Genomic DNA, 25771 nt, shown 5'->3' with positions numbered 1-25771 from the left:
GGGGCTGAAGGGAAGTGGGTGTGGTTATAAAAGTATATCAAGAGGGGCGCCCGAGTGGCTCATTCAATTCAGTGTCTGCCTTCAGCTCAGGTCATGATCTGGAGTCCTGGGATTGAGCACCATGTCGGGCTTCCTGCTCAGTGGGGAGTCTGCTTCTCCCTCTCCCTCTCTCTCTGCCCCTCCCCCTGCTTGTGTTCTTCTCTCTCTGTCAAATAAGTAAATAAAATCTTTAAAAAGGGGGCGGGGCGTCAAGAGAGATCTGGTGGCTTTGGAACATTTATCTTGATTGTGGTGGTGGACACATAAATCCTCACATGTGATAAAACTGCAGTGAACTAAATTCACAGCTGAGTTCAAGTAAAATGAGGGATGTCTGAAGAGGCTCAGCAAATTACATCACTGTCAGTGTCCTGATATCGTACTATTGTTTCACAGAGTGTTACCATTGAGGGAAGAAGCTGGGCAAAGGGCACACAGGACCTCTCTATAATGCTTAAAACCACATGTGAATCTAACATTGTTATATTTTGAGATAATTGTAATTTTTTAAGTTAGCTCATCTAAATCTAAAAAATAGTTAACTTAAAAGATTTAAAAATAACTAACTTTGAAAATAGAAATGTAAACAAATTTAAGAGCCTGTGTTTTCACTTTATAGGTCTGGGATTTATTACGCCCTTTGAGATTTTCTTGGGACCCATTGTCTCTTCATCAGTTTCAGTCAAACTGACTTAAAAGACAGATAAATGAGCCCACTGTGTAGCAGAGGCAGCAAGTATAGGCATATCCCAGTGTCCTAGGGGGTGGGCTGGGGGCACGGAGTGCCGAGCAGGCATGCAGGAAAGGCAGGAGGAATGCAGACCTGGCTGCTGTCCCTCCCTGTGGAGCCCCAAGGGGAAGGATGGGGAGAGGCAGTGGGGGACAGGAAAGGATGCTCCCCACATTCCCCCCAGGGATGCCCCTTCAAAGCAGCAGCAGGGGTTGGAAAGGAAGCTGCTCAGGCTGCTGCATGAAGATGGATGGGAGAACATGAAGAAGCTTCTGTGAGGGGAATGCCTGGACCTGCTCAGGAATGTGGCAGGGGTGTGCGAGGGGTGGGGAGCAGGGCTGGGGAGGAAAGAGGGAGAGCACAGTCAGTGGCTTCCACTGCTGGGCCTGGCCCAAGGCTGGGGGCATCACCTCTCTCACTGAGGAGGGCTGAGAAGAGGCTCTGTGGGTTCTCATTTTAGCAGCTGAGCTCCTTCATATGGGATGGGGGCACTTCCCCCTTCCCCCCCCCCCCAGCCCTGACCCTCCCTGACCTGGAGTTGGGTCACATGATGCAGACTTACCCCCAGGGCCTTACAGACAGGCCTCATTTCTTGGGTCCCAGTGGGCTGAAGTGGTTGGCTGCCTGGGCCCAGGGAAAGGATCTACATGGCTTGTTCCCCGTTCTGTTCCCAGGGCTGGGCTACCAGGCTTTGAAAGTGAGCCTGAAAGTTTCTGTTGGCCTGGAAGTGCTGGCTGGGTCTGGCCCTTCGTGAGAGGAGGATATGGGTTGAGTGATGAAGGCCACATGCAGAGCTTACACAGCTACCCCTGGCCTCGACATGGGCTTCTGGTCTCCTACTACATGCCAGGCCCACTGAGAGGAGGGTACTTGCCCGAGATCCCACAGCTGCCATGTTCACACTCAACTCAGTGCTGACTCCCCTGCTGAGCTCCACACAAGATGACTGCCATCTGTTCACGTGTCACACAGGGCCTTTCACACACCAGTGTGTACCTCTAAGAGGCAAGGAAGGTGGGGATATGATCTCCTTGAGAGATGGGTGTTTGGATCCTAAAGAGAGTGACATGTCCAGAGACACCCAAAGCTGGCAGCAGGTCAACCCCCCCTGACACCCACTTCTGCATCCTTTGTGTAAACTGCACAACCCCTCCTATGACCCGGGAGCCTTCTGTGGCTGAGAATACATTGATGGAAGAGTAAAGTGGCTCTTCATGGGAATCAGTGGTCCATGTGAGCCCAATATTTGCTGTTGCTGGGACTAAATGACAGTGGGTTCCTCAGAAAGGTTTGATGCCCCAAGACAGTTCCAGAAGCCTCAAAGAGCGTGCTCAGCCTAGCCCCCACACAATCCTGGAAGATCCTGGTCACCTGATTGTCTCCCACAATTCATGGCACAGAGATGCCAGGATCGAAAAAAGAGGAAAACATTCCAAGCCTAGAAGCTGCTGGACTCACACTAACCAAATGGAGAGTGAAGCAGGGTGGTATAGGGAAGGGAGACTATTTTGGCAGGTGGATGTGGTGGAAGCCTCTGGCTGGTGTCACAAAGCCTGGGTTCTGGCCCTCCCCCTGGCACTGACCCGCTGCATTATCCTGGCATTCTTGACATACGCACGTGAAGATGCTGCTCAGAGGAAGGGGTGTTCTGAGGAGCTGGGAGCAGAGAGGAGCCAGGCTAGAGGGCTCTGCACCAGCATCCCCATTTTAACCAATATCGTTCCACGTCCATGTGATTGCACGTTGGGGGCCACCTAAAGTTGCTCATCGAAAAGATTCCACAGCTGAAGCTGGTTGCAAGGCCCCAGATAGATCGTCTGAGCAAATCTCTGCTCTCCAGAAACCAAGTGTAGGAGGCGAGAGGGAGGCAGACGGGGGGTAGTTCCTGCAGAAGGGGGAGATTCCTAACAGGGTGTGGGCCAGAGAGAGGGAGAGAAGGATGCCAACAAGAACGATGTGTCCTCCGCAGGCCGCTGACAGCCTTGCTCACTGACAGGGATGACACCGAAGCTCTGGGAACATTAACCTGGATGCAGCCCAAGGGAGATGCGGTTGTGATGCCCTGGAATTGCTCTTCAATTATTATTAGATGTGCTGTGGTAACAACATGCTGCTGAAAACCAGAGTGAGCAGCAGAGAGGCCATTCAGCCCAGGTATGTGGGGCTTCTGTAAGCTGAGAGGGGATTCGGTCCCCAAGGCTCTGGACCCTATGCTCATGGGAAATGGCGCCTTGTTGTTTTGCCTTTGTGGTCAACAATTTCAGAAGCCCAGGGCAGAGCAAAAGTTTATAGTCAAATATCTTCTTCTGAGTCTGTGTGCAAACTGTTGATTGAACAGCCAGAGATCAGGATTTCGATGTTCTCTTTTACCTTTCTTAACATTGCTCCTTCCTGTTTGCCCTTCATGAAACCAGCACTGGGTCTGGCTATCTGGCTCTGTCTGCTGGTCCATTCACCAGAAGTTCTGTGCTTCTGTCCCCAAGCTTCTCATGCCGTTAGCCGCAGCTGGTACCTTCTGGGTGGTTGTGTAAACCTGCTGTCTGAGGAACCTGGGGTGGATGTGTGAGTGCAGAGGGAGTTTTGCCTACGATTTCTCTTTCCTTCCTCTTTGCAGGCCCTTGGCTGCCCCTCCATGTTTTTTCGTTATGGCAAAGAGGAACAGGATGTAGGTTTCTATCACACCCAGTCACTTACAGGGATGCGTGGCTTTGAGTTTGAGGAAGTTATTTGTGTCTTTGAAGACTCAGTTTCCTCACCTGGAGAGATGCAGCATTACTGTTGATGGACTCTGCCTGGGAGAGGCCAAAGGAAGGGAGAGCCTTACCCCATCCCAGCTGAGCTGAGGGACAGCCTGGCTGGGCTCCAGATGGGAAGATGGGAGAGCAAGGCTCCCATTCCAGGACATCATCCTCTAAGACCCCGTGATCATCAGGACAACGGTGGGGGCCACTGCTATTATCTCCAATAGGAGCGATTATTTACAGGTACTACATGTCTTCACCTTGGCTGCGCCTGAGAGCCAGAGCACAGGTCCCCAACAGGCTGCTTTGCTCACTCCACAGCATCTGCTCTTCAGGGAGGCTTACCTGGCTAGATGTCCTCTGGCTCATGAAGTAGCTGGGCCCAGTGAGCTTTATCTGAGGCCTCGGGGCTTTCTTTCATTCACAAGGCTACTTGCAAACACGTTTTCATCTCTTGCTTCCCTTGCCCTTAAACTCTATGAACTCTGTGCTGCAAAACTTAGTAACAAAGCCTGACAATGTTTTTCTCTTTGGCTTGTTAATTTGCTATTCTTTGAGCTACTGTAAGTCTGCAAAAATCCCACTTCAACAAGCCATGTTGGCTGGAGCCATTTTGAACGGTAGCAAATGAGGTAACAAATAGTACCAGAGAGGGAGAATGAATGAAGGAGGCATCAGTGCCAGGGAACCCCGCGTACATACACTCCGTGAGATCCTCCCTCGCTTTTACTTAAAAAATGGCAGAGACCGTATTGTAACCACCAGAGCAGAAATGTTGCTTTAATCACTCCCGATCCTGTGACTCAGGCAAATCAACTCTTGTTGATCGTTGCTTCTCTAGCCTGCCTGTAAGCAGACATGCTTCTAGGCAGCTGTTATTGCAACACAATTCTGTATTTTGTCTTTCCCCTTATTTCCTAACTCTTGCTTCCCATTGCCACACAGTCGTTATAGGTGTCAGTTTTAATGGCTCACTCACTTGTGGCTTCTGGAATTTACTGACCATCCCCCTGAATGACCATCATATCACATTAGGTGGGAAATAAGCATGGAGGTCACTTGTGCAACCTCTCCGTGTTACTAACTCTAGAAGTATCTGGCAGGAAAAAAGGCTTTCTTGGGGCAGCACATGACTATCCCAGGATGGGAGCTCTTCTCCATGTTTCATGTGTAAATAAATGCCTTAGTTTTTGAAGGAGACTCGGGCCCAGACTCCTTGCACACATACTTTTGTCTCTCAACAGTACAACCAGAGATCACTCCTACTGCTGCTTTTCTTCAGTGTGAATTAATCTCCTTCGATTTCTCCATCATCATCCTCACCATCTTACTCAGGACTGCCATTTATTGAGTGCTTACCCTGTGCCAGCTACTGTAGTCTTGTATCATGGCTTTATTCAGTCCCATCGGGTCGTGCTGCTGTTGTCATCTCAGTTACACATAGGGAAACTGAGGCCTGGGATGCTGAGTAGCTGTTGGAACTCTAATAGCTCTCAAGGGTTGCCTGCCTCCGGTGGGGAAGATCTTTATACCCTCTAACTCCTCATGGAAGGACCTTTGGCAAAGTTTGATCTAAAGTCTCTGGGATGGCCACTGGGCCTACGGAGGTTTTCTGCCTTAGTCCCAACAGGCTGCTTTAACAAAATACCACAGACTGAGTGGCTTACAAATGACAGAAATTTATTGCTCACACTTCTTAAGGTTGGGAAGTCCGTGGTCAAGGTATTGGCAGAGTTGGTGTCTGGTCAGGATCTACTTTGCTGTATCCTCTCAAGGTAGAAGGGGCAAGGGAGCTCTCTGGGGTCTCTTTTATGATACTAATCCCCGTTCATGAGGGCTCTACTCATTTGATCTAGTCACCTCCCAAAAGCTCCACTTCCTATTACCATCACCTTAGGGATTAGGTTTCAGCATGGGAGCTGGGAGGAGCAGCACAGGAGTTGCAAATATTCAGTCCAAAACATTTACCACAATGGCTCTTTCTCTCCATGGGAGAAAGGAGGCCTCCCCCAACCCCACAAGAATCCTGGGCAGGACGGAGCATGCCTGGCCAAGGTGGCAGCTGCGAGGTCATGTGTCCTTTCCAGAGACTCCAGGGATGGGATGGGTCTCTCCCAAGGAGAGTGACTGGCACAGGCAGGCTAGCATCTGGGTCTTCTGACTTGTGAGCAGAGCCCTGTGCTTCTGACTTAGAAGTAATTTCAACAGACTGCACCTGAAGCTAAAGGAGAGGCTTTAGAATTACTCAGGTCTTCTTAGAAAATGCTGGTGCTGTCACATAGATAGCATAGGGCAGGAGGGAAGACTAGAGAGGAGACAGTGAGCAAGCCCAGCGTGGTGGGCAGAGATGGAGGGCAAACAGAGTAGACTTAGAGATCTAAGAAATACAGCTTGGGGGTCCTGAGCCCGACCTCAGTCTGCCAATTCAACTTGTCAGACTTACCACAGAAGCTCCTACCAAAGGGATTTCTAAAAAGGTAGAGGCTCTTTACTCTTTTGAGCCTCCCATGGGCAGCAACCCCCCCCCACCGCCCCCACCGGGGCCGTTTTTGTGACTACAACCTCTCCTGAGCAGAAGTGACCAAGGATTAAAGCTGCTACAGGAATGGGGTTAGTTTTACTGATTTTTTTTTTTTTGATGGGTATTTATTGGAACTTTCTGCATCAGGTAATAGGAAGAAGATGGATGAGCTTCCGATCTCTGTGGGGCTATCGCTTTGGTGAGGATAATACTCTAGTAAACAGGACAGTTCCTCGAGGTAAGTGCCATGAAGGACACAAGTGGGGAGATGGGGTAGGGATTGTGGCTGGAAGTGGGGGCAAGAAGCCAATGTGGAGGGAGCTGTCAGCGAAGGCCCTTCCCAGGAGAGATGTGTGTTGAGACCCAGCAGATACCTGGGAATCTTCCCAGATCTGGAGGCAGAGCACTCAGGCAGGGGAAACAGCAAGTGCAGGTGCCCTGAGGTAGGCAGTTGAGTGAGTTGCAGGAACAGAAGACTAATGGGAAGAGTTTTATTTATAGGTTTAGCGTTGCTGCTGTTCAGAGCAAAGAGAGAGCCAGCCCACTGGGATTGTTGGCTTTCCTCAATACAGAACATCCACTAGGACTGTACTCTTTGTCTCTGTAAGTCATTACTATTTTTCCCTCATCAACGCCTGTGTTTCCATGCTACAGGGAGCCCTGTGTGGCTGGTGTTCTCATGTAAACAGTAGCTCTTCTAAAGGCTATGCTCCCTCCAATCACTCAGTAAGCTCAATCAGATGGTTTGTTGACGTCTGATAACTATGTCCTCATTAGAGGCAATTAACATGGCATGTCTTGGACCTCCTAAAGTAATAAATCATGCTATGTTTACTTTTTGTTACTAGGCAGAGTGCTAGGGTTTGCAAAAAAAATAAAAATAAAAATAAATAAATAAATAACAAAACCCCCTGCCTGTGGTTATTTAATTGGAGAAAGCTGCTCTTGTTATGGATTCTGAGTTAAACAGGCCATTAGCTCTGGGAGGGACAGCCCTGAACAAGCCACGCCTCCTCATTTGCTGCTTGCTGATGGACTCCTGATCTCACCTGGGAAGAGACAGTGTCACTGTTTCATCCTGCCCATGGGCCAGGTTGATCCAGATGTACTTTGCACTGAGGTGTGCTGCTGGGATCTGCCCAGTGGCCCAGAGCTGACTGGGGAGAGCCCCTGCCATGCTGGTTCCTTCCCTTCCCTTCCCCTGAGGGCTGCCAACAGGACAGCAGGAGGCTGTGCCTTGAGGGGCTCAGAGGAGTCTGGCAGGCTGTTGGGGACCCTCCCCCCATGGCCCTCACTCTTGCCACCCTGGTGTCACTTGGATGCTGAGTGATCTGGGCTCCCTGCTGGATGCAAGGCCTTCGATGCAGCCCTGAGTAGCACAGCACACAGGCCCATGTCTGCCCATTTTCTGGGGACTGTCTCATCTCTGCCCTTTTTATTCTAATGGAACTTTTAATTTGGAGATCATTGTAGATTCACACAATTGTAAGAAATAACGCAGAGGGATGCCGCATACCCTTTATCCAGCTTCTTCCAGTGGTAACATTTTGCAAAACTGTAGTACAAGATCACAAACAGGATATTGACATTTCCAGCACCATAAGGGATTTCCCATGTTTTCCCTTTTTAGTTATGCTCATTCCCTCTTGCCTCTACCCCTCCTTAACCACCCACAACCAGGAACCTGTTCTTCATTTCTATAATTTTGTCATTTTGAGAATGGACTAGTGAAGGAACCATGGAATTACAGAATATAATCATAAAATATCACCTTTGGTGATTGGGTTTTTACACTCGGCATAATAATTCCCTGGAGCGTTGTCCAGATTGTTGCATTGGTGATTCTTTCCTTTTTCCTGTTGAGTAGTGTTCTGAGGTACGGATATACCACTGTCTAACTTTTCACCCACTGAAGGACATCCCTATTGTTTCCAGTTTGGGGCTGCTGTGAATGTAACTGCTATATACACTCCTGTGTGGATTTGGGTGTAAGTATAAGCCTCCATTTCTCTGGGATAAATGCACAGGAGTGCCACTGCTGGCTTCTGTGGTAGTTGCAGGTTTCATTTTTGAGGCAACAGTTTTCAGGAGTGAATGTCCTATTTGACATTGTCACCAGCAGTGTGTAAGTGATCCAGTTTCTATGTATCTTCCTCAGCATTTGGTGGTGTCACTATTTTTTGTTTTCGCTATTTTTCCTTTTGTGAATTGTGCTTTAGATCTTAAATCTGAGAAATCTTTTCTGGCTCTGAAGAGTTTCTCCTATTTTTTTTTTTTTCTAAAAGTTTTATAGTATTACTATTTATAGTTTAGTTTTATAGTATAGTGATCCATTCTGAGTTAATTTTCATATAAGGCATGGGACTTAGGTTGAGGATCTTTTTTGGGGGGGGGGGGATGGGGGTAAGGAGCAGAGGGAGAGAGAGAAAGAGAGAATCCTAAGCATGCTCCAGGCCCAGCATGGAGCCTGACATGAGGCTTGATCCACGACCCTGAGATCATGATCTGAGCTGAAATCAGGAGTTGGATGCTTAACTGACTGAGCCACCCAGACACCCCTGCTGTTAAACTTTTGTCAAGTCAGGCGTATTTGTGTGGGTCTTTTTCTGGATATCTGGATACATCTCCACTGATACTATACCATCTTGATTGCTCTAGATACATAGTAAATCTTGAAATCAGGTACAATGATTCTTTCCCTTCTATTCTTTTTCAAAAATTATTCTAGCTATTCTAGTTCCTTTGTCTTTCCATATATATATATATATATATTTCAGGATAATTTTACCTATATCTACAAAATATCTTGGTGGGATTTTGATAGGAATTTGGGGTTCTGTCTTTTATTATGTAACTTTTCCATAGTGTGTATTTTGTACAGTATTTTTAACAGGGTGAAATAATTAAAAGAACTGAGAACATCTGCACATCTATCACAAAAAATATATATCTTGTATAGACAGTTTCATAACCAGCTGTCTTTTACTTAGTATATTAAGACTCTTTCCATGGGAACAAATGCATTTCTATTGTTGTGCCCAAGATTGCGAATCCTAGAAACCACCAAGGAGCCAACACCGATGCAAACACACGAGGGTTTATTACAAGCTCGAGCTTGGGTCCAAGTATACCCGGCACAGCGGAACAGAGACTTGGACCCCGAGACTAAGAGGCGTAGCAGCTTTATAGGGGCTAGTGACCCATGGGATACACAGATAGTTGCACAGTCATGTCGGTCCACACGCAGGTGGCCAATTGAATTACATTTTACCCTATAGTATCCATTTGAACTGGCCTATTACTTTGGTCAGAATTGGCGAGCAGTTTTGGCGGGCACAAGGCAGAGTTACATTGTTATGAGCCGATTTCCGATTAGGGTGTGCCCAGCTGGCTTGACTAGGGTGGGGCAGCGCCTTAAGCAATAAGCAGGTCATGTGGGGGTCATACAGGAGGTGGCTGGTGCAGCACAAAATGGAGTTGGTCCTGCTCTGCTTATCCAGAGGTAGGGGATTTTTGTTAAATTTCCTGGGTCCCACACTATGTTATCATTTTTAATTGTTTCATAATATTTACTTGTGTGGATACAGCATCATTTATCTGAGCAATCTCTCATTGTTGGATATTTAGGGGTTTTCCTCAAAATATTTTTTTGTTTACTTTTAATTTTTAGAAACACCACCATGATAACTATCTTAAAGCCACATCTCTGTAAATATCTTCAATTATTTCCTTAGAAAAAACTTCTGTGAGTCAAATAGCTGGTATCATCTTAATTGTTCATTTTTCTCTTTGCAGATGGAGTTACAGTTCTTTGAACCTTGTGTGTGGTTATTAGCTCAAAAAAGGATTGGACATCAAACCACTTTCTACCTCTGGCTTGCCTATCACTTTGGCTTGGAATGCCCATGCCCATACCTAGACCAAACTCTGGTGGATGGCTATTGCAAATGGGGGATCCAAGTTCTACTCAGCTCTCTGTTCTTAACTGTCTTTGAGGCTCTCCCTGTATTGAGAGCTCCAAGTCCTATTTCTAACCCCAGATGTAAAACAGATGGGAAGCAGCTCCTGTGCCTTACTCTTAGAAGATTTCCCCCACACCCTTATGTTTGCCTAGTGATTCTCTGAAGGCTGTTCTTCCTTTCTGGGAAAAGATACATGGGGACTCATGGGGCTCTTCCACCCCCTTTGTCATTTAAAAGCCTCTCTCCCCCACCCTGAGTAGCATGTTACTATTTCAAGAAAAATTCTTTAAGGGCTTCAAAGAGTAATAGGATAGTCTTCCTGGATGATTATTCAAATTCTTGAATACATTTAAGGGATTTACATGTTCAAAGAGAGAATGTTTTCTGTTTGATGTTGAAAAAAGATGATTTTTTTTTTTCCATCCCTGTGAATTTAAATAATTTGCTTGACTTTCTGGTAGAATAACCACAGCGTTCTTACATTCTGGATGTAGTATTTGTTAGAATCCTCCATGATTGACTGCAGGGAGATTGTGTGTGTAAATGACTTTGAAATATGTTTTTAAACCAATGGCCATCTGTAAGTTGTCAGCTTTAAAAAAAATGGCATCTTCCTTGCATGGGGAAATTTTGTTTCTTTGAGGGAAATTGTTTCTCTCTCTCTCTCTCTCTCTCTCTCTCTCTCTCTCTCACACACACACACACACACACACACGCCCCAGAAATACCAGTTTTAAGTGATCTTTAATGATGATGGTACTTTTCTGAAGAAATGGAATCAGCCTTCCCCCTTGTGGATGACTGGGAAAGTGCCTCTTTTCCCTTCTAAAAGTTAAATGTTGAGAGTCTTGAGAGAACTATAGAGTAGATGATGTTTCTCATCTCATTCTAAGTAATTGTGAGTACATTTTATCTAAAATTTGTGCTAAAGTCATAAAATGTCTCTGTAGTAGCTGATTGGATTTATAGTATTTTAAAACAAGACATAGAAAAAAAGTACAAGGGGTAATGTGAGACATACATATTGTTATATATAATTGAATGTTTTAAGATATACATATGTTCAACTTTTTAGAGTTTCCTGCCCCACATCCCCAGAGTACTGGCAACCACATCAGGTAAGTCATTCTTAATGTCCCTAGCTGCATCTTGTAAACTGGGAGGTTTGGGCAAGAGCTTTGGGGACTCACAGGAGAGGTGGTGATAACGATCACTGCTGTTTGGGAAGAGGTTACTGTATGTCAGGCACTATTCTTAACTTTACTCTCTAATGAATTCTCATAGGAAGCTTAGGTTGTAATTGTCCCAATTTTACAGCTGAGGAATTGGGTTATTCTCTCCAAAGTGACACTGCTAAGTGGCAGAGCTGGCATATAAAAGCCTGTGTCTGGATGCACCCAGAGGACACGAGGCAAACTCCCTTCTGGGTACTGGCATAGCACCAGAGTAGCCCTGGGTGTTGGTGAAGAAAGAGGCCTGGTTCCTGCCCCTGGGAGATCATGGCCCTTCTGTCTGTAACCTCGCCTGAGGGATGCGGGCAGCAGAGGTCTGAGCACCCCACATCTCAAACACACACATCAAGCAAAGCAAAGTGAAAACTCCTCTAACCCTTGGCTGAGAGGAAGCAAGAGACTAAGTCTGAGGATGAAGAGGATCCAGAATATCTAAAGTCCACCTCATAATTTTATGGGCTAAATCATGTCCCCTAAAATTCATGTGTTGGAGCCCTAACCACCAGCACCTCCAAATATTAACCCTATTTGGAGATCAGTTTTCTTTAAAGAGGTAATCAAGATAAAATGAGGTCATTTATTCTATTCTAATATAACCAGTGTGCTTCTAAGAGAAGGAGTTGGAGACACACATATACACATACACAGAGGGAAGACGATGTGCAGATGGGGAGAAGGCCATCATCTATCTGCAGGCCAGCAAGAGAGGCCTCCGAAGAAACCAGCCCTGCTGGCACCTTCATCTCAGACTTCCAACCTCCAGAATTGTGAAAAGATAAATATCAGTGTCCTTAAGTCCCCTGGTCTGGGGTATTGTGTCACAGAGCACCTGTGGCCAACCTTGGCTGCATCTTAGAGGAAGGCGTCAGGCTTGCTCAGGTGGGAGTGGCATTCCAGTGTGAAAGCACAGTGTGGGGATGTACCAGGTCTGTTAGGGCAAGGTGCCCAAGGGGAAACTTGCTTTGCATAGTAGAGAGGCAACTAGATTGTAAAACACCTGGGATACCAGATCCTACAGTTTGGATTTGCTTTCCTTTTTTTTTTTTTTTTTTTAAATATTTATTTATTTATTTACTTATGATAGACCTAGAGAGAGAGAGAGGCAGAGACACAGGAGGAGGGAGAAGCAGGCTCCATGCCGGGAGCCCGACGTGGGATTTGATCCCGGGACTCCAGGATCGCACCCTGGGCCAAAGGCAGGCGCCAAACTGCTGAGCCACCCAGGGATCCCTGGATTTGCTTTCCTAAGCAAGAGGGAGCTACCAAAGGTTTTTGAGCAAGGAAGTGATAGGATAATATCTGAATTTTAGGAGGAGATATCTAGCAGCAGGTTGGGTTGGTGGGGGTGTATCTGAAGGTAGGGGCCAGCTGGAAGAAGCTGCAGATGTCCAGGATCAGAGTTTTAAGGGTCAGAATGAGCATGACTGGGGGACAGGCTCAGATGTAGATCCTGAAGAAGGAATAGCAAGTGGGTGACATAGAGGTCCTGAGCAGGGGATTTCAGATGATACTCTCTGAGAGGCAAGAGATGTCAGGACCAGAGCGGGTAGGGAGGTGAGGTTCAGAGAGAGCAGGGCACTCAGGCAAGAGCTACAAAACCCTAAGGGCTACTATTGCGGAGACTGCTAATTGTAAAAATGCATCTTTGGTTTGCCAGTGTTGGAAAACAGACAGTCCTTGTAAGTGAAAGTTTGTCCTTCTGACACCGTAAACTTCTTATCTGAATCAGAAGAGAGGGTGAGTGAGCAGCTCACCTGGTGGCCTGGCAGAAAGGGAAAATTAAACACATCCATCATCAATCCTTTTGGGAATGAATAAATGGTATAAAAGGTACTACATGATTTTTACATCCTTAAAATGCCATAGGGGACTTGGCATGCTTCTGCCTCAGATGGTGTAGAATATCAACTTTACTGAACTTTTCCCTGGGAAACAAAAGATGAGAAAATCCAGAGGCAGGGAAGGTAAAGGACACCAGGAGCTTGGGGGAGATGGGAGAGTTCTTGGAGTGGGAGGCAGGTTTCGGCTTCCTGATGGACTCCGTGTGGGTGACTCATGACCAAAGGCATCTGTTTCTCCCAACAGAGCAGCAGATCCTGGGAGCAGGCTCCAGGTGGTAAATGTGTCATCGTGGCAGTAGGAGGAAAAAACGAAGGGCCATTTTGACCACCCGAGGCACACATGGAGTAGATATTTTTTTCCAACAAAGAAAACTATGTTTATAGTTAAAACAATCTGCAGAGGGGGTGAGCTCCAGGTTTGAGTCTGACTTCTCACTCAACGTGGGGTCCCCACGTGGCCTCTGTACCCTGGGCCTTGTCCATGCTTTGTGTCCATGGCTGCTTTTGCAAGGGCATTTGTCCCTCACATACGTTCCCTGGTGGGGTAGAGTCACTTTGCCTGTAGTCTGGGCCCTTGTGCCTCCTGCAGATAGCCTCTTCTGACCACCTATACCTTCTCAAATCTCTGCTTTCTCTGGGCTCCGCCTGTGCTCATTGCAGGGGGTACATGGCCCTGCAAGTCTGGAATAGTCTAAATTTCAGACATCCTGCCAGCATGGTCTTCGCTCCTGCCAGGATGGATAGGTCCCTATGAGAGACACAGATGAACTATGAGGCATACAGTTGGACCATCTAGGCAGTGAGCATACTCCTTCTATAGAGCAGGGGCTAAAAGCACAGGCTTGAGGGCCAGAGGGACCTGGGACAAGACCCTTACCCACACTGGCCTTGAGTGCTGCATCTCCAGGATGGGGATTCAAATCCTTGCCCCCAGGGATTGTGAGGGTTACGCGTGAGAATATGTTTCAAGTGCTTCCTTGGCACAGTTGCCTGGTGCCTAGTCCTGGTTCCATATTCTGTGACTCTGGACAAGTCAGTCCCCATCTCTAGGCCCCATCATATTTACTGGTCCATACATGTGAGGATTTAGGGAGGATACAGTGAGACCACAGAAGGCCCCTGGGGGATGAGCCCGCAGTGGGAGAGGCTCTGTTGAGCCAAAAGCTTGAACTACAGTTTGACTAAGCACTTGTATAGCAAAGTAGAAATAAATTTTCTCCAGGGCTGTCTACTAGCTAGGATAACTCAGGGCTTGCTATAGAAACCCTGGAACCCTGGTCTCGCACAGCAGCCATGAGGAGATGGCTTTCTAAAAGTCACTGAGAACTTCTTGCAGTGAAGAGGAACATCAATCCCACAAAAAGGCCTGAGGGGCTGCCTTTAACTATATTTAAGGGGAAGAGCTAAGTCCAGCACAAGTTGTGAAATGAAGAAAGCACATCGTGATGTGCTTTGATGTCACATGAGTTACAGTCATCCTCATCTACAGATGCACATGGACCCAGGGGCCAACCTGGAAGGGGTGAAGTGTCGTGGATGTGACCTGGAGCTCAGGTGTTCTCATCCTATATGTAAGTAGAGATTCAGCATTTTATTGGAGGTCGGGGGAGAAAACTACTTAACTCTTGTCTTGGACAGAAAGATCTGAAAAATCATGGCTTTAATGTGACAATTACATTTTTTTTCTAAACAATATACAGTAAATTAAATATATTCACTGTTAAAAACTGTTTATGGGGATCCCTGGGTGGCGCAGCAGTTTGGCGCCTGCCTTTGGCCCAGGGTGCGGTCCTGGAGATCCGGGATCGAGTCCCACATCGGGCTTCCAGTGCATGGAGCCTGCTTCTCCCTCTGCCTGTGTCTCTGCCTCTCTCTCGCTCTCTCTCTGTGTGACTATCATAAATAAATTAAAACATTAAAAAAAATAAAAATAAAAACTGTTTACGTATATCACCTAAAATAATTTTCAATGGCAAAGTGATCAAATACTTTGGACTCCGAGCCAAGCTGCCTACATTTGAAATCCAGCTCTGCTGTTTACTACTGGCCTTTTATTGCCCTCTTTAAACCTCATTTCTTTATCTTTACATAAAGGTAATAGTGGTACCTCCCTAGTGGGATTATTAAGAGGACATAATCAATGACAACTGATTAGCATGGTTCCCAGCATAACCACTGAAATAAATGTGACTATTAAAAACTGGTTATAGAGACCTCTGCTTCTAGTCATGTTAATATAGCTGGTACTAGATTTGTTCTCTTGCCGTGAATGACTAGAAAACTGGATAAAATAGGAAACCACTATTTTAAGACAGTGGAAAACAGGAAGTGCAGGACAGTGACTTAGGAGAGAAAGGAAACAAGTAATGTGAGCCCTAAAATCCTCCCTCAGCTTTCTGCAGAATTTAGAATCCAGCAGGGAAGGGACACTCATGCAGAGCCCCATAGTCTCTGGGAGTCAGGAAAGCAGAGATCTGTTCAAGGAGGATGAGTAACTAGAACTTGCATATGACTCTATTTATAAAAGTTTTGGGGAAAGGCAAAACCATAGGGACAGAAAACAGATTGGTGTTTCAGTGAGGGTGAGGAGGGTTTTCAACCAAAGGGTACCATTTGTAGTACCCTAGAGGCAGCTTGTAACAGCTCACGAGAGCCCAGTCTGCACATCTCTTCCCAGTTGCACATTTAGTGATGCCAGGGCAGGAGTATTTATACCAGGGAAATTAGCAAACAATCAAGGTTTAGTCCTGATGTTTTTGAGAGCTGGCTTACCAGTATACCAAGGGGCAAAGGGGGAATATGGGGAGATAATTGAACTGTTTTCTATCTTGACTAAAGTGATGGTTACTTGATGGGATGCATTGGTTAAAATTCATAGATCTGTATACTCAAAAGGATAGATTTTACTAACTAAAAAAGAAACACGCAAAAAACCTTGAAATTTAGAGATAGATTTAGTATACATTTCTATGAAAATGTAGACATAGGTTTTAAAAAATATTTGTATTTTTTAAATGTTAAAGTATATTTTGGAAAAAAAAACTGGCCAACTACCCTAGCTGATTTCAAGGCATACAGTAAATTTGCAGCAGTGGTTCTCAGCTGAGAGTGATTAAACCCCAGGGACATTTGGCAATGTCTGGCGACATTTTTGGTTACAATTTGGGGGAGGGTGCTACTGGCATCTAGTGAGGCCAGGGATGCTATTGAAGATCCTATAGTGAGCAAGATGGCTCCCAAAACAAAGAGTAATCTGGCTTAAAATGTCAATAGTGCCAAGATTGAGAAACTGATTATCGCAATCAAAGCAGTGCAGTATCAGTCAATGGGACATAGCAGAGAGTCTGGGATATATGGGCCCATGTATATAGTACTGATTTCTTTTAAAGATTTATTTATTTATTTAAGAGAAAGAGCGGGGAGAGATCCAAGTGGGAGAAGGGGCAGAAGGAGAGGGAGAGAGAATCTCAAGCAGACTCTGTGCTTAGTAGAGCCCAATAACAGGGCTTGATCTCATAATCCTAAGATCATGACCTGAGCCAAAACCATGAGCTGGAGGCTTAACCAACTAGGCCACACAGGCGCCACCATATTGTACTAATTTTTGACCACAGTACCAAGATATTTCAATGAGAATGAGGAAAAGTCTTTTGAACCTATTAACATAGTGGATATCCAAATGGAAAAATAGACCCTGATCCCCACCTCAAATCCTATCACTTAACTCCAGAAGAATCCTAGGAAGCTTAGTATAAAAGCTAAAGCTATAGAATATCTACAAGAAAACACAAAGAAATCATCACAATTTTAGGGTAGGCACGTGTTTCTTAGGCTACCAAAAGCACAAATGAAAAAAAAAAAAACAAATTGGATTTCCTCAAAATGAAAAAAATTTCCTAAAAAGACATTGCTAAGAAGATGCAAAGTCAAGGCACAGCTCAGTAGAAAACATTCACAATACATATTTCTGACAAAGGAGTTGCATCCAGTAGATTTAAAGAGTTCATACATCATAACAGTAAGAAGAAAAAAAAAAACCTTATTAAGAATGGGGAAAGGAGGTTCCAGTACTAGAATGGTAGCATAAACTCAGTCAACTCCTCCCTCTGATTAAAACTAAAAATTTTGAGCCAAATAAAAAGCCAACTACCGGAGAACTCTAAAAAGTAAACAAAAACAGATTGTGGAGATGCCACACTTAGACAAGTGATCCACTGTAGGAAGGGAATTTCCCAGGTTCATTTTCATTGTCTCTGTTTCTTGCAGTCTCTCCGCTTTGCCCAGAGGGTGGGCTCCCCTTGTATAGCAGCAAGGCAACAGTAGCAGAATAAGGGGCTTGGGCGGATAGAGAGTGTCGGAGGAATCCAGGAGAGAGAGCCAGGAGAGTAGTCCCTTTATTCTGCGATGGCAGTGCACACAAATCTCAGCCTCACCTCTGAGCTATGCATAAGTGGGACAGACCCAAACCAGCATAGCAAAGCTTTGAAAGGCAAACTGAGCTGCAAACCATGTGCACGCCTCTTTTTAGCCTAATCACTAAGTAATGTATACTCAGGGACAGAGCCAAACCAATACAGCATAGGCTTAGAGAACTGAACTTAGATTTGAATTGCTACATATAGAAGGCAAGACGGAACATGTAGTTTGAACCTAACCCAGTTGATTGCATGCTAAAACAAATGCATAGACTTCTCCAGAGGATTTTGTACAGGACCCAAAGTCTACACAATATAACATTCACAATGTCTGGGACAAATCAAAATTACCCCGTGTATAAAGAACCAGGAAAATATGGCCAGTTCTCCAGGGAAAAGACAATGCCAACCCCAAGGTGGCCCATGCATTGGAATTATCAAAGACTTCAAAGAAGCTATTATAACTACGTTCTATTAGGTCAAGAAAAACACATTTGGAATGAATAAAGGGGTAGAAGTTCTCAGCAGAGACATAAGACCTATAAAAATGAACCAGATGGAAATGTTAAGACTGAAAAATACAAAATCGGAAATTTAAAAGTTTACTGATTTCAATAGCAGCTTGGTGATGATGAGGGGGAAAAAAAATCCTCTAAACTTTAAGATAGATCAATGGAAATGGCACACTGTGAATAACAGGAGAAAATTAGAAAAAACGAGCAGAGCCCCAGGAACCTATGGGAAAAGATATTTAAATTTTTAAAAATTTGTTATTATTATTTTTTAATTCTGTAGAGAAGGTATCATGGAGATGACATGGAGCAGGAAGGGGGCAATCCTGGGGGGACTAGGCTCAGGCAGGTCAGGAAGGGAAGGCAGATCAAGATCTGATCCTACATGGGAGGTCCTGGAGCCACTCCAGGTAGGGGAGAGCCCAAGGATCCCCGACCCACAGCGCCATGTGACCTTAGGTGGGGAGCTGTAGCTTGGAGAGGGGCAGATGGTTGCCCAGGGTCACAAACATTGGGAAGGGGCAAGAGCTACAGGAAGGAGAGCAAGACAGGGCAGAAAGAACTCCCAGTTCAAGAGAATCTCCAAGAACTCCCACTGCCATTGCAACTGGGTTCCTGTGCCCAGCCCCTACCTCATCCAAATAATGTCTGACTAGCCCCCATGTGAGTTCATGTCCCTCAGGGTGGAAACCCAGAAACAGGGGCTAGGAAGCCCCTCAGAGGTGTCACTGGAGTTCCAGAAGGTGAGGAAAAACCAGCCGAGAAAAAAAAAATATTTTAAGAAAGTCTTCCGCGATTTGGTGAAAGACATAAATTGACATATTCTAGAGGTTCTACAAACCCTCAAAAGGATTAGATAGATCATTGGAACTCATGCCTAGACACACTATAAATGGCTGAAAATGAAAGATAAAAATAGCTAGAAAAAAATGACACACTACATATAGTGGAATAATGATTGTGGTCCATCTATACAATAAAACAGCACTTAGTCATAAGAAAGGAACAAACTGGGATGCCTGGGTGGCTCAGTGGTTGAGCATCTGCCTTTGGTTCAGGTCATGATCCCAGGATCCTGGGATCGAGTCCCACATCAGGCTCCCCACAGGGAGTCTGCTTCTCCCTCTGCCTGTGTCTCTGCCTCTCTCTGTGTCTCTCATGAATAAATAAATAAAAATCTTTTAAAAAGGAATAAACTGGTACACTGCAAAAAACATAGAGGAATTTCACAAGTATTATGCTGCATAAAAGAAGACAAAGTATATAGTGTATGAATCTATGTATGTAAAATTGTAGAAAAGAATAATCTATAGTGACAGAGAACAGATCAGTGGATGCCTGAAATGAAATAGATTACAAAATTGTATGAGGAAATTTTGGTAGCTGATGGAAATGCTTGTTTTCCTGATTGTGGTGATCGTTTCTTGAATATGTACATATGTGAAAACTAGACAAACAGCATACTTTGACAATATGTGGTTTGTTGTACTTTAATTATAACGATAAAGTTGTTAAAATGGGCAAAAGATTCCAAAACTTAACAAAGGTGTATAAATTGACAATATGCACAGGAAAAGATGCTCAACATCATTAGTCATTGATGCAAATCACAACCATAATGATATACCAGTACACACCTGCCAGGATGGCAAAAATTTAAAGTGATGGCAAGAATGAGAAGCAACTAGGTCTTTCACACTTTGCTTCTGGGAATGTAAAGTGATGCAACCTTGCTTTGGAATCAGTTTGGCAGTTTCTTAAACATAAATATACTGTACAATCATGCTCTTCAAATTGTAGGTATCTACCTAAGAGAAACAAAAACTATGCCTATGCAAAGTCTTCGATATCAATATTCATAGCATCTTTATTGATGATGGAAACAACTGGACTGTCTGTACACCGATGAGTGGGTAAACCAATCATGTTATACCATACAGTGGTATCGTGCTCATCAGTAGAAAGGCACAAACAAATTCCACCACATGGATGAATCTTAAAACCAAAATGTTGAATAAAAGAAGCCACACACAAAACCACAGATTGTGATTCCATTTATTCTAGAATGGGCAAAATGGATATATGGTATCAAAATGCAGATAGATAACTTGTTGCTTGAGGCTGGGAGGCCTGAATGAGAGACTACCTGAAGAGAGACATTTCTGTATCTTAATTTTGGGGTTACATGGATTTTTAAGTTGTGAATGATACACATGATGTCTGTAAACTAGACCTCAATAAAGCTTATTTTTGAAAATATGAATGTATAATAGGGGCGCCTCAGTGGCCTGAGGTGCCAAGTGTCCAACTCTTGGTTTCTGCTTGGGTTGTGGTCTTGGGGTCATGGGATTGAACCCTGTGTCGGGCTCTGACCTTGAGAGTCCCTCCCCCTCCTGCTTGCTCGCTTTCTCTCTCTCTTTACAATAAATAAATAATTGACTGTTTAATTAATTAGAATTATAAAACTAAAGAGCTCAAGACAATATGGTGTTGGTACCAAGAGAGACAGAGAGGGACAGAACAATAAATAAATCTGAGAAACTAACTTAAGTTTATAATAGTTAAGAATTTCGAAAGTGGTTACTCTGGTATTTCAAATTAGGTGGGTGAAGAAATAAATTATTCATAAATGATGTTGGATCAACATACATAACTGAAAATATAAAATAGAATTAGAGCCTCCTCTATTACCACTTACAGAAATTCCATGTGGATTAAAGAGTTAAGTCTATAAAACAAGAAAAGCAAGCTTTAATGACCCAGGGTGGGGATGAGGTTGGTGTCGCTTGGGCCCAGGGAATGTGGCTGGGTTCCACTGTGCTTGGAATCCAGCACTGGGGTGCCTGAGGTCCTGGCCATACGAGCCCTCAGTGGTGTATTGGTGTGTCAAGGCTCTCCTATTCTTGCCCTAGGGCAAAAGGCTATCCCGGCACTGAGACTTGACTCCCCAGCCTGTAACATGGCACAACAGTGGTAACTGTTTGTGACTTAGGGCTGGAGGGGCCACCGCATGTGGGGAACACCCAGCTTGGTAGCTGACAACAAATGCTAGTCTCTTCCCTCTGAGCAGGAGCGTCGGGCCTTGGACAGAAGCCGAGGATGATGGCTCTGTGGGGGAAAGCGGGCATTTAGCCTAAGCAAGTCTTCCACCCTCTCACCTCTTGCTCCCTGGGGAAGACTTACAGAGGAGAGGGGGCCGAAATCAAGTGTCAAGAGCAGAGACCCAAGGGGACTGAGGCACCCAGGTAAGCAGGGGGCCAGGCAGCCCTGGGCAACAGCATGGATCCTTGGGGCCCCTCCTCACCTTCCATGGGAGGTGCTGGGACCCTCTCTGAGTCTCTGGGCACAAGTCCCTGAGCCAGCTCACTGGCCTTGTCACGGAGAGCCGATCTGATTCCGGAAGATGTCTGCCTCCTCTTTGTCTCCCCCAAGTCTCTGGGGAGATCTGGATTAAGCTGAATTAGAGGCAGGTGATGATCACAGGTGTTGGGCGCTTGGGCAGGAGTCTCCATGGTAACCATCTCCATCTGGCTTTCTTGCCTGGCACCAGGCCTTGTGACTTCACGGTAGAATCTTCTCTGACAGGTAGAGGGGGACTTGCCAGGGTGAAGAGCGGGCCAGGAGGAAGGGACCTGCCAAAGGCAGCTTTGTCTTTTCAGCCAGAGTTTGAAGATTAGCCTTGATCACGTCACAGCTGGGGGCTCCTGCTGGCTCCAGAATGGGTGCTGGAGGAAGTGATGAGGGCATAGCCTAAGTGGCCTTGGGCTTGTGCCACTTTGCCTAGCCTCTCTGGAGAGCAGGTGGGTGCATGCCTGGCCTCCGTCAGCCCAGGACCCACAGGTGAGGTGGAGCCAGGACCCAGGCGGGGAAGACTCAGATGTGGGTGAGCTGCTGAGCCAGCACCACTGGATGGCAGGAAGGGTAAGGCCTTGGGGAACCCAGCCTCTGCAGGGACACCGCAGTCATAGTGATGGGCTTATCTGCATAAGCTGCTCACGAGGAAGTGCCAGGAGAACCTTTGTTGTTGTGGCCAATCCCTTCACCTGCACAACCTGCCATCTGACCCACCTGTATGTCTTAGTGTCCTGGAGCAGGGAATGAATCACCACAAACTAGGTGGCTTAATATAACACAAATGTATTCTTGCACTGTTCTGAAGGCAGGTTCCTTCTTGGGGAGTCAAGGACAATGTGTTCCCAGCCTCTCATTTCTGGTGGCTCCTGGCGATCCTTGGCCTCTCTTGGCTTGTGGCAACACCACTTCAGTCTCTGCTCCCAGTGTCATATGATGCTCCCCCTGTGTCTGTGTCCAAATTTCCCTCGTAAGGACAGCAGTCATTAGATTTAGGGCCACCCAACTCCAGTATGGCCTCTACCTCAACTTGATTGTATCTGCAAAGAGTCAATTTCTAAATAAAGTTGCATTCACAGGGACCATGGGTACTTATCTTATGAGGTACACAGTTCAGACCATAATACCACATAGGTCATGGTGAAAAGAGCACAGGCTTTGGAGTAGGGCACAGTCAGCCTCACACCCTGGTACCACATCTAGCCTGTCTTGTTTCCTGTGCCCAGCAAAGCTGGAACCAGGCTCCTGTAGACTGCCCAAAAGAGAGGGCTGCAGAGGTCCCGTGGGGTGTCTGGGTAGTGGCAGAAACTTAGCACAGGTGGCCCTGAGCTGGGCACCAGGACTCGGAGAGGGGCCCTGGTCCCTGCTCTTCAGGAACTCTCGGTCTGTGGGACCCTGGGCTCTTACCCAGGGTTAGGACTTGCAGTGGGGACAACAGTGGTTAAGCTGCACACGAGGAACTAGGTCACATACATGACCACATGGCATGGGGTTGGGGAGGGAACCTTAAGGCCCAGAGGCCCCAGCAAGGATCAAGAAAGCCAGAGCCAGACCATAGGCCCTTCCTGTAGGACTGAGAGTCCACAGAGTACCCCTAGGCCTCACATGTACCCATGGGCTCTGGGTCTGACCCTGACAGTCAAAGGTGGAGGATGCTGACAGGTGTCCTGGGCATCTGAGTCCCCTCTGGGCCTGGGAAGGAATTCCTCACTCCCCTCTCCAACTGCCCTGTAAGACATATCTTCCCCTTCCTGTCAACATGGAGTCTGGCAATGACTTTGTTTTTAGCCAAACCCGGTTTAATATTCTCTTCCTTCTCCTTTCCCTCCCACTTTCTATTCCTTTATTCCTCTGTTTGGTACCTGCCATATGCCAGGGCTGTTCCAAACTCTGAGAATACAGAAGACAGATGGGCCTTGCCTCAGTGGAATTTGTAACTAGTGAGATGAGAGACATTAATCAAGTAACCATGACAATGAATGTTTCATAGCAGAGGAGGGGGTACTCTGGATGAGGGGCATTGGGGTAGTGGGAGTCAGCAACAGAGTGATGCAGCTAAACCGGGGGAGTACAGGATGTGGCCTGGAGCCCAGGGTCGAAGTTGTCAACCAGGGAAAAGGCAAAGGAAGAAATTCTAGGCAAGAGCACTAGCATGTGCAAAGGCCCTGTGGCAGGAGGCTGCTTGGCAAGTGAGAAGGACCAAGAGGTCTGTGTGGCTGGACAGGACAATGAAAGGAACATGAGATGACCTGAGAGTCAGCAGATTAGCCCAGTCATTCATTGGAAAAGTATCAATTACAGGCCTGCAATGAGCCAGAAGCACCAGACAAACAAGACCACCATACCCCAGAACAGGCCAGCCACAGAGCAAGAACATTCCAGTGTGGGAGGTGTGAGAGGTGGAGGGAGGCGGGGGTTGGAAAGGCTCCTCTTAACTGAGAGGAGGAAGGCAGACCTGGGCATAGGCTGTACAGCTGGGCCAAGCTTGGCATGACCGAGGAAGGACAAGGAGACAGGTGTGTACAGAATGGAGTGAGCAGGTAGGCAGGGTGCAGGTGGTGGCAGGGCCAGGTCCTCCAGGGCTCTGGGTAAGCCTCTGCTGGATTCTAATGAAGGAGACTTGCACTCAGATTTAGGCTTTGGAAGGAAGGACCCCTCTGGCTTCCAGTATTGGCAGGAATGGAGAGGAGGCTCAGGATTGGGGAGCTGGGCCACCATGACTGGTGGAACACCTTTCTCTTCCCAGTCATCCCAGAAGAGCTGTGAGTCTGAGCCCAGGGTATCAGTCTCCCGGAGCCACCTGGAGGACGATGGCTCAGAGCCCTGGCTCCAGCACCTACAGGCCAGCCACTCAAGCGACAGCGGGCCTCTCGGTAGCCTTGGCCTCTCCCATGGGTCCCTGGTGGCCTGGGAGTACCTGCCCTTCTTCCGCACCTATGGGAAGCTCCTGGCTGTGGAGGAGCCGGCCTCACAGCCCCAGGTGTGCAGGGACCGAGGTGGAGACCAGAACACGCCTGAGGACCTGGAACCACCCAGCGGGTTCTTCCCTCACTACCGCTCCAAGGAGGAGAGTTTCCCCTGCCTGGGCCTTCCTGGTGGATCCTTTCAGGGCTCCCAAGACCCACGCCTCACGAAGGAGGCACTGGTTGGCTGTTTCTGCAGGTTGACAGGCAGCTGCAGGTGCTCCGTGAGTAGGAGAGCAGCCCTGGGGCCCCTGGACCCCCTGCAGGCCTCCACCCCAGGTCCCCACCCAGTAAGCCAGGCAGGACCCCTACGGAGGTCCATGGGGGCTCCTGGAACAGTGGGTACAGAGGCTATAGGCAGACCAGCTCGCTTAGTCCCCGTACTTGGTGGGGGTGGCCTGGGGAATGTGTTCAAGGCCCTTGAGCTGCAATTTCCTGCAGAAGAGAGGCAACAGTAGAGCTGCTCTTAGAGCCACTGTGAAGGTGATGTCCAGTACTGTGGTCACATGCCAGGCTTAGCCTCTGTTCCCAGATAGAAACATCTGCTTAGTCCTCATGTCTCGCTAGGCACCCAGACAGATACTCCATGTGCATCACCTCACTTGTCCCAGTGTTATTCCCATTTTATGGATGAGAAAAATGAGCCTGAGAGATGTTAAATGACTGGCCAGAGATGTCGCTAGCAAGTGCACACCTGGGATCTGTCCCCTAGCCTGTGCCCTGTCATGTCACAAAGTTGGTGCCATGTCATGACTGCAAAGATGGAGCAGGCAGGATGAGTGGGTTCCAGTCCCAGATGCACTCCTTCCTGCTGGGAAGTGCAGAAGGGTGAACAACACTGTTTACTGCTCCCCAGTCTGCACAGGCATGCAGCTTGCCTGCTGCCCCCACCGTCCTGGAGTTGCAGACACAGGGCTAGTTCTGGATTTCCAACTGAACCTGTGAGCCTGGCTGACCATCTTGTCTCCTTCGCACACAGGCTGTCCTGGCAAGCCCAGATGTTGTCCCCGGGTCCTTACATTCACCACCCTGCTGCCCCATCCTGCTGCTCTCGGCAGGGTGCTCCCGTGACAGCAGCCCGACTGTCCCCCTCTCCAGTGATGCTGCCTTCAGGAGCCAAGCCCTTTGTGCCTCGGGATTTGTGCCTTACTACAGAACCCCAGAGGAGGAGCTACACACCAGCCCTGGGCCTCCCACCTCTCCATTGGGGAGTGGGGGGCCCACAGGGGAGCTGCCCAGGCCTGGTGCAGCCATAGTGTGAGGGAGCAGGAGCTGCTGTGAGCAGCAAGAGCCACCGAAGAATGGAGCCTAGTACTTACTTATGAGCAAGAGGTGAAGGTGGCTGGGGGTGAGGCTCCCTGAACTGGCCTGGGACCCTGTGTGTCAGTGCCTGTGACCCACACAGGTGTCAGGAGGAGCCCAAACACTGGCAAACCCTTCCAGCCTCCTCTAAGTCTCCTTGGG

The 25771-nt window shown here is 47.0% G+C and overlaps 1 long non-coding RNA gene across 1 annotated transcript; it reads left to right on the top strand.

Annotated features, from left to right (window-relative positions):
- Positions 1-3588: 3588 nt before the first annotated feature.
- On the top strand, positions 3589-11198 carry LOC121494665. Its single transcript, XR_005988842.1, has 3 exons — positions 3589-3753; positions 6179-6269; positions 11069-11198. It is a non-coding gene; the product is annotated as an uncharacterized LOC121494665 (long non-coding RNA).
- The last annotated feature ends 14573 nt before the right edge of the window (positions 11199-25771 follow it).

This window comes from Vulpes lagopus, chromosome 7 (genome assembly GCF_018345385.1).
Source record: "Vulpes lagopus strain Blue_001 chromosome 7, ASM1834538v1, whole genome shotgun sequence".
In the NCBI taxonomy this organism is placed as follows: Eukaryota; Metazoa; Chordata; class Mammalia; order Carnivora; family Canidae; genus Vulpes; species Vulpes lagopus.
This window is presented reverse-complemented; position numbering and strand designations above follow the sequence as displayed.